This window comes from Carassius gibelio, chromosome A9 (assembly GCF_023724105.1).
Source record: "Carassius gibelio isolate Cgi1373 ecotype wild population from Czech Republic chromosome A9, carGib1.2-hapl.c, whole genome shotgun sequence".
Taxonomy (NCBI): domain Eukaryota; kingdom Metazoa; phylum Chordata; class Actinopteri; order Cypriniformes; family Cyprinidae; genus Carassius; species Carassius gibelio.
In genome coordinates this window covers 981,487-995,419 of record NC_068379.1, presented here as the reverse complement: position 1 = coordinate 995,419, position 13,933 = coordinate 981,487, and the positions used below count along the sequence as shown (strand labels likewise).

The 13,933-nt window shown below is 39.6% G+C and overlaps 2 long non-coding RNA genes across 2 annotated transcripts; both read right to left on the bottom strand.

Moving 5' to 3' along the window:
* Nucleotides 1-134: 134 nt before the first annotated feature.
* LOC128019390 (uncharacterized) lies at nucleotides 135-12,406 on the bottom strand. Its single transcript, XR_008185135.1, has 2 exons — nucleotides 11,726-12,406; nucleotides 135-427 (listed from the first exon to the last, which is right to left on the bottom strand). It is a non-coding gene; the product is annotated as an uncharacterized LOC128019390 (long non-coding RNA).
* Nucleotides 6,687-7,926, bottom strand: LOC128019394 (uncharacterized). The gene is made up of 2 exons (XR_008185139.1): nucleotides 7,839-7,926; nucleotides 6,687-7,434 (listed from the first exon to the last, which is right to left on the bottom strand). It is a non-coding gene; the product is annotated as an uncharacterized LOC128019394 (long non-coding RNA).
* Nucleotides 12,407-13,933: the final 1,527 nt, after the last annotated feature.

Here is a 13,933-nt window from a genome sequence, read left to right as displayed (position 1 = left end):
AAGCTCTTGTTCTGTCAAGGCTGGACTATTGCAATGCCCTCTTGGCAGGTCTTACAGCCAATTCTATCAAACCTTTACAATTAATTCAGAACGCGGCAGCAAGATTAATTTAGCACAAAAAATACACATCAATCAATCAATCAATCAATCACCTTTATTTATATAGTGCTTTAAACAAAATACATTGCGCCAAAGCACTGAACAACATTCATTTGGAAAACAGTGTCTCAATAATGCAAAATGATAGTTAAAGGCAGTTCATCATTGAATTCATTGATGTCATCTCTGTTCAGTTGAAATAGTGTCTGTTTTAATTTGCAATCAAGTCAACGATATCGCTGTAGATGAAGTGACCCCAACTAAGCAAGCCAGAGGCGACAGCGGCAAGGAACCGAAACTCCATCGGTGACAGAATGGAGAAAAAAACCTTGGGAGAAACCAGGCTCAGTTGGGGGGCCAGATCTCCTCTGACCAGACGAAACCAGTAGTTCAATTCCAGGCTGCAGCAAAGTCAGATTGTGCAGAAGAATCATCTGTTTCCTGTGGTCTTGTCCTGGTGCTCCTCTGAGACAAGGTCTTTACAGGGGATCTGTATCTGGGGCTCTAGTTGTCCTGGTCTCCGCTGTCTTTCAGGGCAGTAGAGGTCCTTTCTAGGTGCTGATCCACCATCTGGTCTGGATACGTACTGGATCCAGGTGACTGCAGTGACCCTCTGATCTGGACACAGACTGGATCTGGTGGCCACGGTGACCTCGGAACAAGAGAGAAACAGACAAATATTAGCGTAGATGCCATTCTTCTAATGATGTAGAAAGTACGGTGTTATGTGAAGTGTTCCGGTTCCAGTTTACCTAATTAATGCAGCCTAAAAATCCTTTAACGGATTTGGATATTAAAAGCATATTAGTATGTTATGTGTATGCCAGGTTAAAGAGATGGGTCTTTAATCTAGATTTAAACTGCAAGAGTGTGTCTGCCTCCCGAACAATGTTAGGTAGGTTATTCCAGAGTTTAGGCGCCAAATAGGAAAAGGATCTGCCGCCCGCAGTTGATTTTGATATTCTAGGTATTATCAAATTGCCTGAGTTTTGAGAACGTAGCGGACGTAGAGGAGTATAATGTAAAAGGAGCTCATTCAAATACTGAGGTGCTAAACCATTCAGGGCTTTATAAGTAATAAGCAATATTTTAAAATCTATACGATGTTTGATAGGGAGCCAGTGCAGTGTGGACAGGACCGGGCTAATATGGTCATACTTCCTGGTTCTAGTAAGAACTCTTGCTGCTGCATTTTGGACTAGCTGTAGTTTGTTTACCAAGCGTGCAGAACAACCACCCAATAAAGCATTACAGTAGTCTAACCTTGAAGTCATAAATGCATGGATTAACATTTCTGCATTTGACATTGAGAGCATAGGCCGTAATTTAGATATATTTTTGAGATGGAAAAATGCAGTTTTACAAATGCTAGAAACGTGGCTTTCTAAGGAAAGATTGCGATCAAGTAGCACACCTAGGTTCCTAACTGATGACGAAGAATTGACAGAGCAACCATCAAGTCTTAGACAGTGTTCTAGGTTATTACAAGTAGAGTTTTTGGGCCCTATGATTAACACCTCTGTTTATCAATTTGCACTAGCTTCCAATAGCTGCTCGCATAAAATTCAAGGCATTGATGTTTGCCTACAAAACTACCACTGGCTCTGCACCCATTTACCTAAATTTGTTACTTCAGACTTATGTGCCCTCTAGAAGCTTGCGTTCTGCAAGTGAACGTCGCTTGATTGTGCCATCCCAAAGAAGCACAAAGTCACTTTTACGGACTTTTAAATTAAATGTTCCCTCCTCCCCAACTCAATCCGAGCAGCTGAGTCCTTACCATCTTCAAGAATCAGCTTAAAACACATCTCTTCCATCTTTATTTGACCCTCTAACTTTATCACTCAATATTCTAATTCTATTCTTAAAAAATGTAACTACCTTTCAAATCTTTCTGTATTCTATTTTTCTTTTCATTTGTTATGCAATTATATATATGTGTTTATGTGTAAAGTCCTCTAACTAGCTTGTTCTACTCTATTATTTTTTTTATTCTATCTGTTTTCTTTATATGTATTATATTATTTAAAATCCCATGCTATGTGTACTGTGTTAACCTAACTAAGACTTGTTATAGCACTTATATATCATTGCTCTTTTTGTTGTTTTTGATTGCTTCCACTGTCTTCATCTGTAAGTCGCTTTGGATAAAAGCGTCTGCTAAATGAATAAATAAATGTAAATAAATACTGAGTCAAAGTGTTACTCTTAGTCATACAGTCATTCAGGGGTGCATTTTCCAAAAGCATAGTTAGCAACTTTGTTGGTTGCAATATAATTTCAAGTTGCCAACCAAGTAAGTTGCTAACAGGTTAGCAACTATGCTTTTGGGAAACGCACCCCAGGTTGGCTTCAGACAGTTGACCTTTCTTGCAAGAAATTAAAAAACATAGAGGACTTTCTTTCTCTGTTTCTTGCATTGAAAAAATTGCCACGACAGTACCATTTACAAGAAGCTCTATGTGGGGGTCGAAAAATAGATATGTTCCAGGATTATTGTGGCGAATAATAGAGGAAGATCAGAGAACTGTTTAAGGAACAGTGGGCAGGGAGGAAGAATGTACTCAAAACTGGAAGACTTTCTGAATGTATATAAGCGGAAGGCTGTTTTAGAAAGGATCATTTAAAAGATGAAAAAGAAGAATTTATTAATAATTTATTGTTATTGTGTGAATAATATGTAATCAATAAAATAGTAACTGTAGTCTGATTATGAGTGCATTAATATGTAATTTAATCTAATGACAAGTACTTAATGTTTGAAATCTGATTATGTAATCAGTTACTCCTCAGCTCTGCTCACAGGTCTGAGTCTTGTATTGTCTTGAACACTTCAATGTATAAAAGTGCAACAGGATTCAAGCCTGTAACCATAGCAACAGCAACCAACGCGACTGCCATGTCCATAACACTGAAAAGTCTGTACTTTTGAAAAGACAACAGTCCTATCGAGCTGCAAGTTCATTCGTAAAATCTTCACTAACCGTCAGCAACTTTTAAGGGTGGAGAGGAAAAACCTTCAGCTGACAAACAGCTCATCTCGATGTTGCTGTAAGTTACCAAAGCAGCACATTTGTGCAGCGCCGATCAGCTCTCTCACATGTATGATGTGACAGACACTCTCGTAAATAACTAGACTGCGTGTGAATATAATCGTATAAATACAGGACTGACAGCAGTATAACGAGCTCTTTTTTTTTTTGTTTCTAACCTTTGACCTCACTACATCATTTTTTTGTGAATTGCTGGCCTTCTGGAAAGTATGTTCATTTACTGTACTCAATACTTGGTAGGGGCTTCTTTTGCTTTAATTTCTGCCTCAATTCAGCGTAGCATGGAGGTGGCCTTGACAGTGGCCTTCAGCTCATCTGCATTGTTTGGTCTCTTGTTTCTCATCTTCCTCTTGAAAATAGCCCATAGATTCTTTCTGGGGTTCAGGTCTGAGGAGTTTGCTGGCCAGTCAGACACACCAACACCATGGTCATTTAACCAACTTCTGGTGCTTTTGGCAGTGTGCCCAGGTGTCAAATCCTGCTGGAAAATGAAATCAGCATCTACAAAAAGCTGGTCAGCAGAAGGAAGCATTATGTGCTCCAAGATTTCTTGGTAAAGGGGTGCAATGACTTTGGTTTTAAAAAACACAGTGGACCAAAGTACTTATTATACTACACCGGCTGTCATAATTTGATTGATAACTTTGACCCTTTGACATTTACCCCTCCCCCACACGACATTGACCCTTTGATCTTTTAATGGTCACAGATGTTGTTACAACATGTGATATGACATCCGTTTGTAATAAATCATGTTTATACGTCATCAGCTGTGAAATTACAACATCTGTGAATCATCGGCAGCTGTGACTTGTCATCTGTTTTGTAATATATCATGTCATAAGGGATTATCCTAATGACAAGTGTGATGGTCACCTGTTTGAAAGATAGACACCGTGAAAGATAAATCTTGTCTGTGCATGAACATCTGGTAACACGCAAACTTAGGGTGAAAGATTTTATGTTCTGTCACTTGTAGGCTTGGGTATCGAGTATAGAGTATCGATTGGAACCGGGACTAGCTTTGTGATTTTCCTGGAATCGTTCAAAAGTTTACATTTCGATTCCTAGTCCGCCGACCGGAAGAAGAAGAAACCGCTGAACACCAACAAAGAAGCCAGTCGAACATGGATAGCGTGCGTCGGTGGTTCTAAGTGTGGTTTCAATTTCCTAAACAGAATGAAATCTTGGCAAAATGCAACATTTGCATTAAGATTGTTTCGTGCATAGGAGGGTGCACGTCGAACATGATAATGCACCTCCAAGTTCATGGAGAGAAATATGTGCCCCGTTTTAGACGCGCTGGGCCGACCGTACTCCGCTGCCTCTTTTTTTCTCCTATTTAAGCGTTCAAACTTCTTCTACACCCAGCGAACATGTTTTCTCCACAGCAGGAGATAATAAATGAATCTGTCCAGAATGCTCTCGCATCCTGCCTGAGAAGGCAGATATGATAATTTTCCTGAACAAGAACTGTTTCTGATTTTATACTGTACCTGCTGCTAATCTATACTGGGTTTTACAAGTTGTTTCTTATTGTAGGACCCTATGATTTCCGCAATGCAGAAAACGTGGACGGAATCGCGGAATCCAGTCATAAAAACGGAATTTACAGTTTAACACGGAATGTAACAGAATTTGCCAAATTTTGAATAAATTAATAAAAAGTTGGTCATTGCACTTACATTTTCATTCTCTTAAACTCATTTTTCCTTAAATTTCAATCTTCCTGCAACTTGTGTGAATGTGTGAGTGCGTTTATGTGTTAGATTAGTTTATATGTCTTAGATTTATCTAATAAAGCCTTATTGAAAAGAGAAGTATCTTGTGTTTTGTGCTTACAAGTTAATGTCTTAAACTGCCGATCTTGTTACTGTGCTAATTAATAGTGTTTTCACTATAGTTTGGATATTAATATCCAGTGCAGATTTGATGTTAAATGGCTCGTTCAGTGAATCGCAGGGCATCTCAGTGATCAGCCGTGATACAGTGATTCTGTTCAAATTCCCTTTAAAATCTTAAATGGTTCCCTTTGAGCTAAATTGACCGGTTTCCCTTACACTTGTAAGTGCACTTCATTGTAATTGTAAAAGAATTGTGCCGCATAAACATGTCAAGTCAAGTCACCTTTATACATATAGCACTTTAAACTAAAAAGATTGTGTCAAAGCAACAGAAGAAAATTAAATAGGAAAACAGTGTGTCAATAATGCAAAACATAACACACTACTTACTGCAGGGCTATTGATTATATATATATATATATATAATTTTAGTGTAATGTACTTCTTGCTCCTTGTGTTATTTTAATTATTGTTACACTCACAACAAAAATATAAAAAAACATTATAAACTCTAAACTCACTATAAACTCTTAACGCTGTCTTAGTTCATTAATTAGGTGTTTTCTTTCTATGTAAAAAAAAGGCTTAATGTGCAATTTAGTGGGTTAGGTTCAGGCTCCATATAAATGTTCTCAATTAACAGATCGCACATTTTGAATATACACTCCCAGCAGAGTAGGCCTGGTCTTGCTCTACAGTTTGCGCCAGCAAATTCCTCCTTAGGTCGATGAGCAAGTCTTTAAGTTCATTATCTGTCTCTGTTCCTAACAGCCTGGCAACTCTTGACAGATTTCTGAGACATGCCTCTATGGTATGTAGATGTCGTTGGCCACAAAAGCCATTATGGTACGTCCTTTCAATGGCACAACATTTTCTTTCAGTTTGTTCACATTTCATCCCAGTTCTCCAGCATGTAAAAATATCATGCTCTTATTTTAATATTTCAAAGCAGTAGTCATTTAAATTATGCACATATCCAAAAAGGAATTCATGATATCTTAAATAACCATTTATACTAGTGAAAATGTAATTTTAACATGTAAGAATTAAGTTATCAGAATTAAAATATCAAGATGTACTGTATGTGTATTACTAGTTGTAATTTCATTGTTGATATGATAAATGTATTTCTGTAAGTGCTGAAGTAATTTTTTATATCAAGAATTTGAGTTGGTACTAGTGTAAATTTAATTGTTGATATCAAGAATTAACATTGTTACTAGTAGAAATCTAATTCCTGATATCAAGCATAAACATTTTATCTAGTGAAAATTTAATTGTTGATATTAAGAATTCATATCCTGAGAATGAAAAAAGTCAAAACGGCTTGCCATACTATATAACAGGTGCGGTTCTTCTTCATAATGCATTTTGTCATAATAATTCACATAAGGTCGTAAGAAAATGTTTTGTTTTATTTTTATAGTAGTTTTTATAATAGTTGGGTAAATGTATACTGGGATTGAAGTGTTGTGGCCTAGTAAACCTTGAAATACCAGAACAAAGGCTAATAATGGCTGAATAAAAACTAAAGAATAATGTTAAAAGAATAATGCGGATAATGTCTCATGCCGATGTGTGAAAGGCTCGTTTTGTAAGAACAATAGAATTATGAATGAGGCAGTTTGTGTAGCCAAACATATGGAGACAGCACACAGGAGAGTTTACAGGAGATCACAGGGGCCATAAATCAATTGTATTAGCCTTTTATTAGCCTTCTCTAATAACACACGACATAGTCTTAGAAAATGTTTGATAAAATTCACAGTTTTACAGATTATATTATGAATTTTCAAATTAAGAATTAGTAGACTTGTGGCTTTAGTTTCATTATGGAATCAAAAAGGCTGAGAACCACTGATCTAAACTATTACTATTCCAATTAACCTTGCCAAAATGGCCATCTTATCTGCTTATCAAAATTAGAACACAATAAGATTACGGAGGAGGATGAAGAGGAAAGTTAAGTCTGATGGTTCGTGCCACTCTCATCAATCCAAAGGCCTGCGCCATACTTTTGCAATTTGATGGTATGATTGGCAGTCACGATAAAAGACCGGTCGTCTGGGATCTTGAAATTTTGGCAAATGACACCATTGCAGATTTTTTCATCCTTTTCATCTTCCATAAGGACAGTGGCATAGATGGTGCCTTCCCCTGCGAAGTTACATGTCTCATTCTGCGGCACGTGAATGTAACGGACCCGGGAGTCTGGTTTAAAAACCATCTTCATATCGCTGGAAATCGTCCCTGTTACTGATTGCTCAGTTTTTGATGCTTTACCTTCTATCCCTGCTCCCACATTTATTACCATTTCTTCCAGCCTCATTGTATCTACTCCATAGAAAATCCGAATATGCTTCCCAGTTGCATTGGCAACGTGGGTATTTGAGCGTGAAGTATCGTTTCCCATGTTTTTAAATGGGAGCTGGGAAGATCTGAATTTTTAAAGAAAGAAACAATGTAATATGTACATGTATGTAGAACACCAAAAAAGTTTTTTCATTCAAATTCATTTGTCTGTATGAATTAGTGCTTGGGAATTCTGGCCCGTTATTGGTTCAGAGGAGAGCATATAATTTGATATATTGTCTTAACATCAGATCATCTTCTGGCAATATACATTTTTAAATACATGCACCATTATAATTGGCAAACCCAACAAACTAAGCATCAAGTATAGAAGCAATTTTGTCTTTTTAGTTAAGCTGTGATGGTATCTTAAAGGTGTAAAGATGTAAAAGTAAAGAGAAAATATAAAGAAACAGTTCTTTAGGCTGCTTTAACATACAGTATAAAATATCACTATCTCTACAATCAAGAATATCAAATAAATACTTACTGCAGAGATAAGAGAAAATAACTGTTGTATATTCAGTTCAGGAGTTGGTTCAACCGGTGACTGGGAGTCAGTGTGTGCAGTAATCCACAAAAAGCAGCTTCGAGACCTTATATAGCTAACAGAGAACGAGTATCTGCTTGTGAAACCTTATGCCCACGGCAGATGACATATTTTCCCTGTTCTGTTGTAACCTGTCAATTTGCACTTCAACTTTTTTTCATGAGAATGAAAAATATGTGGCAAGAGTGCAACCCTTGCCCTTCCCCTCCGCTCACACCTTCATCCAGAGGTGTCACGGCACATGGACCAGAGCCTGTGAGACTCTGCCTCTGGTGGGGGTGCGCACTAAGGCTAAAGTCGATCGCCACCGTTCAAAGCCTCCCGTATATGTTGTGGGTCAAAAAGTGTGGCTTTCTACCAAGAATATTCCGCTCCACTCCGTATCTAATAAGTTAGCTCCCAAATTCATTGGCCCGTTTACTGTCACCAAGATAATTAGTCCAGTGACAGTCCACCTCAAACTTCCTCCAAGGTACAGGAGAATTCACCCCGGCTTTCATGTCTCCAAATTAAAACCTGTCTTCCATTCTTACCTTAATCCGCCGGCCCATGTTCCCACACAGCCGCGACTCGTAGACGGGGAACCTACGTATTCGGTCAATCGTATTTTGGACTCGAGACGGAGGGTTGTTCTGATCAGTGGACCTCCAAATTATTTGAATGAAGCTGGGGTAAAAGTGGATCTTTTGGAGTAAAAGACCATTTAGTCAAATTTTTTCTCAGAATAAGCCGTAATGCAATTTAGCAATTATCTGTGATTAGAGGTGGTAAAATGTGGCGAGTCTGCAAAAAGGGGCAGGTTAAACTCTAAAACATGTCTATTCACTAAAAAGCCGCACTTAGAATAAATTTGGAAAAGTACTATGAATTGTATGATTAGAAGTGGTGGAATGTGGCGAGTCTGCAAAAAGGGGCAGGTTAAACTCTAAAACATGTCTATCCACTAAAGCTGCACTTAGAAGAATTGTGGGAAAGTTATGAGTTGTAAGATTAGGAGCGGTTTAAAGTGGCGGGTCTGCGCTAAAGGAAGTGCCGTTTTGAGAACTTTAAAATGTTTAAAAACGCTAAAGTAAAAAGGTACCTTTATGAATTATAGTGTCTAGAATCGTGGGCATTCTGATTTGGACAGTAAAGCTGTTCAATGTTTGGGAAAGAGACAGGTCAGCTCAACTGAAAAGAAAAAAAAGTGAATAATAATAATAATAATAATATATTTATTTTGTATAGCGCCTTTAAAAGCAGCTTTCTCAAAGCACTTTACAGACAAGCATAACAGCAAATGAATAAACACAATGTAAGTACAAGAAAATAAACGCATAAAATAAAGTTTATGTAAAAGCAATCCTAAAATAAAATGTTTTAAGAAGAGATTTAAAAGTCACTAATGAATTTGCTTCCCTGATGTTGGCCGGGAGAGAATTCCAGAGCTTAGGAGCATAGACAGAAAATGCTCGGTCACCCCACGTATGAAGCCGTGTCTTTTGAACAACCAAAAGACAACTCTGAGAGGAGCGCAGATTGCGACGTGGTGTGTAGGGGATTAATAAGTCAGTTAAATACTCAGGTGACAGATTGTGTAGAGTGTCACGGGAGGAGCACAAGACAGACACAGTGGGCGTGGCGTCAGGCCTCAGAGAGGCTTTTATTAACAGAAATCATAAAATAACACAGGGAATAAAAGTGGCCAAAGGGGGAAAGTGTCCAAAATAACAGGGAATCTGGTGTCCTCGTCGTGCTGCGGGGTTTGTGTAGGTCGGGCAGTGTTCATCGAGGAAGGGTCCAGGCAAGGGGCGGAGTCCGGCGGCCGCACGCGCTCCCCTCCTCGGTCCGGGGCGCGAGGGGCGGCGGCTTCTCCTAGCGGCCGCGTCTCTTTCGTTGGCCGCGGCGCTGGTAGGGGATGGACGGCCCGGCCTCCTGGCCCGTCGGCCGTGTATACGGGTGCGGTTCCCATCCGGATTGCGTGTCCGGCAGCTCACGTCTTGGTGGCGCGGGAGTCCCTCAATGCATCCTTCCTGGACCCACGAGGACACCAGTGTGCATGCACGGGGAAGAGACCGGTCTCCTGAGGAGAGGCGCGTTGGGCTTTTAAACAGCGGCGGTAATGAGGATCCACTTCCTTCAGGTGTGCCCCATCACACGCCGCCAGCCCTGACTCGTCCAGCGCCCCTCCTCTCAGACACCCACACCAGTCGGGAGCCTGGTGAAGGGCGGCGATTTAGGACGGGGTGCCGGTGAAAATCAGGGGAGGAGGCAGCTGACTCGTCACAAGAGATTTATAGGCCAGCATAAGGATTTTAAAATCAATACGGTACCTAACAGGTAGCCAGTGCAGGGACTCCAAGAACGGAGTTATATGGTCCCTGGCCATGACCCCAGACCCCAGTACTCTAGCAGCTGAATTTTGAAGATATTGCAATTTATCCAGTGATGATTTAGATACCCCAGCTAGAAGACCATTGCAGTAGTCAATGTGCGAAAAGACAAAAGAGTTAATCAACTTTTCAGCTACCGAAAATCATAACATCGGACGTAGCTGGGCTATATTTCTGAGGTGATAAAATGATGTCTTAACTGTATTCTGGACAAAAGGCTCAAATGACATCGTGGCATCAAATATGACACCCAAATTTTTTTATTTGGACTTAAACTCCAGTGCAACGCCATCAACAGACAGAGTAGGAGACCTAACCTTTCGCAGTTGATGTGAAGATCCAAGGAGCATGACTTTTGTTTTTGAGCCATTTAGAGATAGAAAATTATTGGACATCCAAATCTTTATCTGAGCAATACAGTTAGAAAGATGCCCAACGTTCACTTGCTGACCCGGTCTAGTATGGATATAAATCTGTGTATCATCAGCATAAAAGTGATAGTTAAGGTTGAAAGATTGTAATAATTGACCAAGTGGAAAGATGTACATACTAAAGAGTAGAGGACCCAAGACTGACCCTTGTGGAACACCCGTATGAACAGAACCAACCTTGGACCTATAACCACCCATAAAAACAAATTGACTACGGTCAGTGAAATAGGACTTGAACCAGTCAAGAACAGTCTCTGACAAGCCAAATACATGTTCGAGGCGATTAAGTAGTAGGGCATGGTCAATAGTATCGAAGGCTGAACTGAGATCCAAGAGAATGAGAATGGACGTTGATCCGGAGTCGGAGGCAATTAGTAAGTCATTAGCGACTTTCATCAATGCAGTCTCAGTGCTGTGTAATTTTCTAAATCCTGATTGATGTTGCTCAAATAGTTTATTTTCAATTAAGTGTTTGTTTAATTGAGCTGCAACCACACCCTCCAAGATTTTAGATAGAAATGATAGATTTGATATTGGACGATAATTTGACAGATTTTTCACATCAGAATTTTGCTTTTTTAAAACGGGAGTAACCGCAGTAGTTTTAAGTGCTGCTGGCACCTCCCCAGTTGACAAAGAGTCATTTATTATAGCAAGAACTGAGGGACATAAAGGACCAAAACAGGATTTAAACAGGCTACCAGGCATGGGATCAAGTATGCAAGTCAATCAATCAATCAATCAATCACCTTTATTTATATAGTGCTTTAAACAAAATACATTGCGCCAAAGCACTGAACAACATTCATTTGGAAAACAGTGTCTCAATAATGCAAAATGATAGTTAAAGGCAGTTCATCATTGAATTCATTGATGTCATCTCTGTTCAGTTGAAATAGTGTCTGTTTTAATTTGCAATCAAGTCAACGATATCGCTGTAGATGAAGTGACCCCAACTAAGCAAGCCAGAGGCGACAGCGGCAAGGAACCGAAATTCCATCGGTGACAGAATGGAGAAAAAAACCTTGGGAGAAACCAGGCTCAGTTGGGGGGCCAGTTCTCCTCTGACCAGACGAAACCAGTAGTTCAATTCCAGGCTGCAGCAAAGTCAGATTGTGCAGAAGAATCATCTGTTTCCTGTGGTCTTGTCCTGGTGCTCCTCTGAGACAAGGTCTTTACAGGGGATCTGTATCTGGGGCTCTAGTTGTCCTGGTCTCCGCTGTCTTTCAGGTCAGTAGAGGTCCTTTCTAGGTGCTGATCCACCATCTGGTCTGGATACGTACTGGATCCGGGTGACTGCAGTGACCCTCTGATCTGGACACAGACTGGATCTGGTGGCCACGGTGACCTCGGAACAAGAGAGAAACAGACAAATATTAGCGTAGATGCCATTCTTCTAATGATGTAGAAAGTACGGTGTTATGTGAAGTGTTCCGGTTCCAGTTTACCTAATTAATGCAGCCTAAAAATCCTTTAACGGATTTGGATATTAAAAGCATATTAGTATGTTATGTGTATGCCAGGTTAAAGAGATGGGTCTTTAATCTAGATTTAAACTGCAAGAGTGTGTCTGCCTCCCGAACAATGTTAGGTAGGTTATTCCAGAGTTTAGGCGCCAAATAGGAAAAGGATCTGCCGCCCGCAGTTGATTTTGATATTCTAGGTATTATCAAATTGCCTGAGTTTTGAGAACGTAGCGGACGTAGAGGAGTGTAATGTAAAAGGAGCTCATTCAAATACTGAGGTGCTAAACCATTCAGGGCTTTATAAGTAATAAGCAATATTTTAAAATCTATACGATGTTTGATAGGGAGCCAGTGCAGTGTGGACAGGACCGGGCTAATATGGTCATACTTCCTGGTTCTAGTAAGAACTCTTGCTGCTGCATTTTGGACTAGCTGTAGTTTGTTTACCAAGCGTGCAGAACAACCACCCAATAAAGCATTACAGTAGTCTAACCTTGAAGTCATAAATGCATGGATTAACATTTCTGCATTTGACATTGAGAGCATAGGCCGTAATTTAGATATATTTTTGAGATGGAAAAATGCAGTTTTACAAATGCTAGAAACGTGGCTTTCTAAGGAAAGATTGCGATCAAGTAGCACACCTAGGTTCCTAACTGATGACGAAGAATTGACAGAGCAACCATCAAGTCTTAGACAGTGTTCTAGGTTATTACAAGTAGAGTTTTTAGGCCCTATGATTAACACCTCTGTTTTTTCTGAATTTAGCAGTAAGAAATTACTCGTCATCCAATTTTTTATATCAACTATGCATTCCATTAGTTTTTCAAATTGGTGTGTTTCACCGGGCTGCGAGGAAATATAGAGCTGCGTATCATCAGCATAACAGTGAAAGCTAACACCATGTTTCCTGATGATATCTCCCAAGGGTAACATATAAAGCGTGAAGAGTAGCGGCCCTAGAACTGAGCCTTGAGGTACTCCATACTGCACTTGTGATCGATATGATACATCTTCATTCACTGCTACGAACTGATGGCGGTCATATAAGTACGATTTAAACCATGCTAATGCACTTCCACTTATGCCAACAAAGTGTTCAAGTCTATGCAAAAGAATGTTGTGGTCAATTGTGTCAAACGCAGCACTAAGATCCAATAAAACTAATAGAGAGATACACCCACGATCAGATGATAAGAGCAGATCATTTGTAACTCTAAGAAGAGCAGTTTCAGTACTATGATACGGTCTAAATCCTGACTGGAAATCCTCACATATACCATTTTTCTCTAAGAAGGAATATAATTGTGAGGATACCACCTTTTCTAGTATCTTGGACAGAAAAGGGAGATTCGAGATTGGTCTATAATTAACTAGTTCTCTGGGGTCAAGTTGTGGCTTTTTTATGAGAGGCTTAATAACAGCCAGTTTGAAGGTTTTGGGGACATGTCCTAATAACAATGAGGAATTAATAATAGTCAGAAGAGGACCTATGACTTCTGGAAGCACCTCTTTTAAGAGCTTAGATGGTATAGGGTCTAACATACATGTTGTAAGTTTAGATGATTTAACAAGTTTATACAATTCTTCCTCTCCTATAGTAGAGAATGAGTGGAACTGTTCCTCAGGGGGTCTATAGTGCACTGTCTGATGCGAAACTGTAGCTGACGGCTGAATGGTTGCAATTTTATCTCTAATAGTATCGATTTTAGAAGTAAAGTAGTTCATAAAGTCATTACTGCTGTGGTGTTGGGAAATGTCAACAC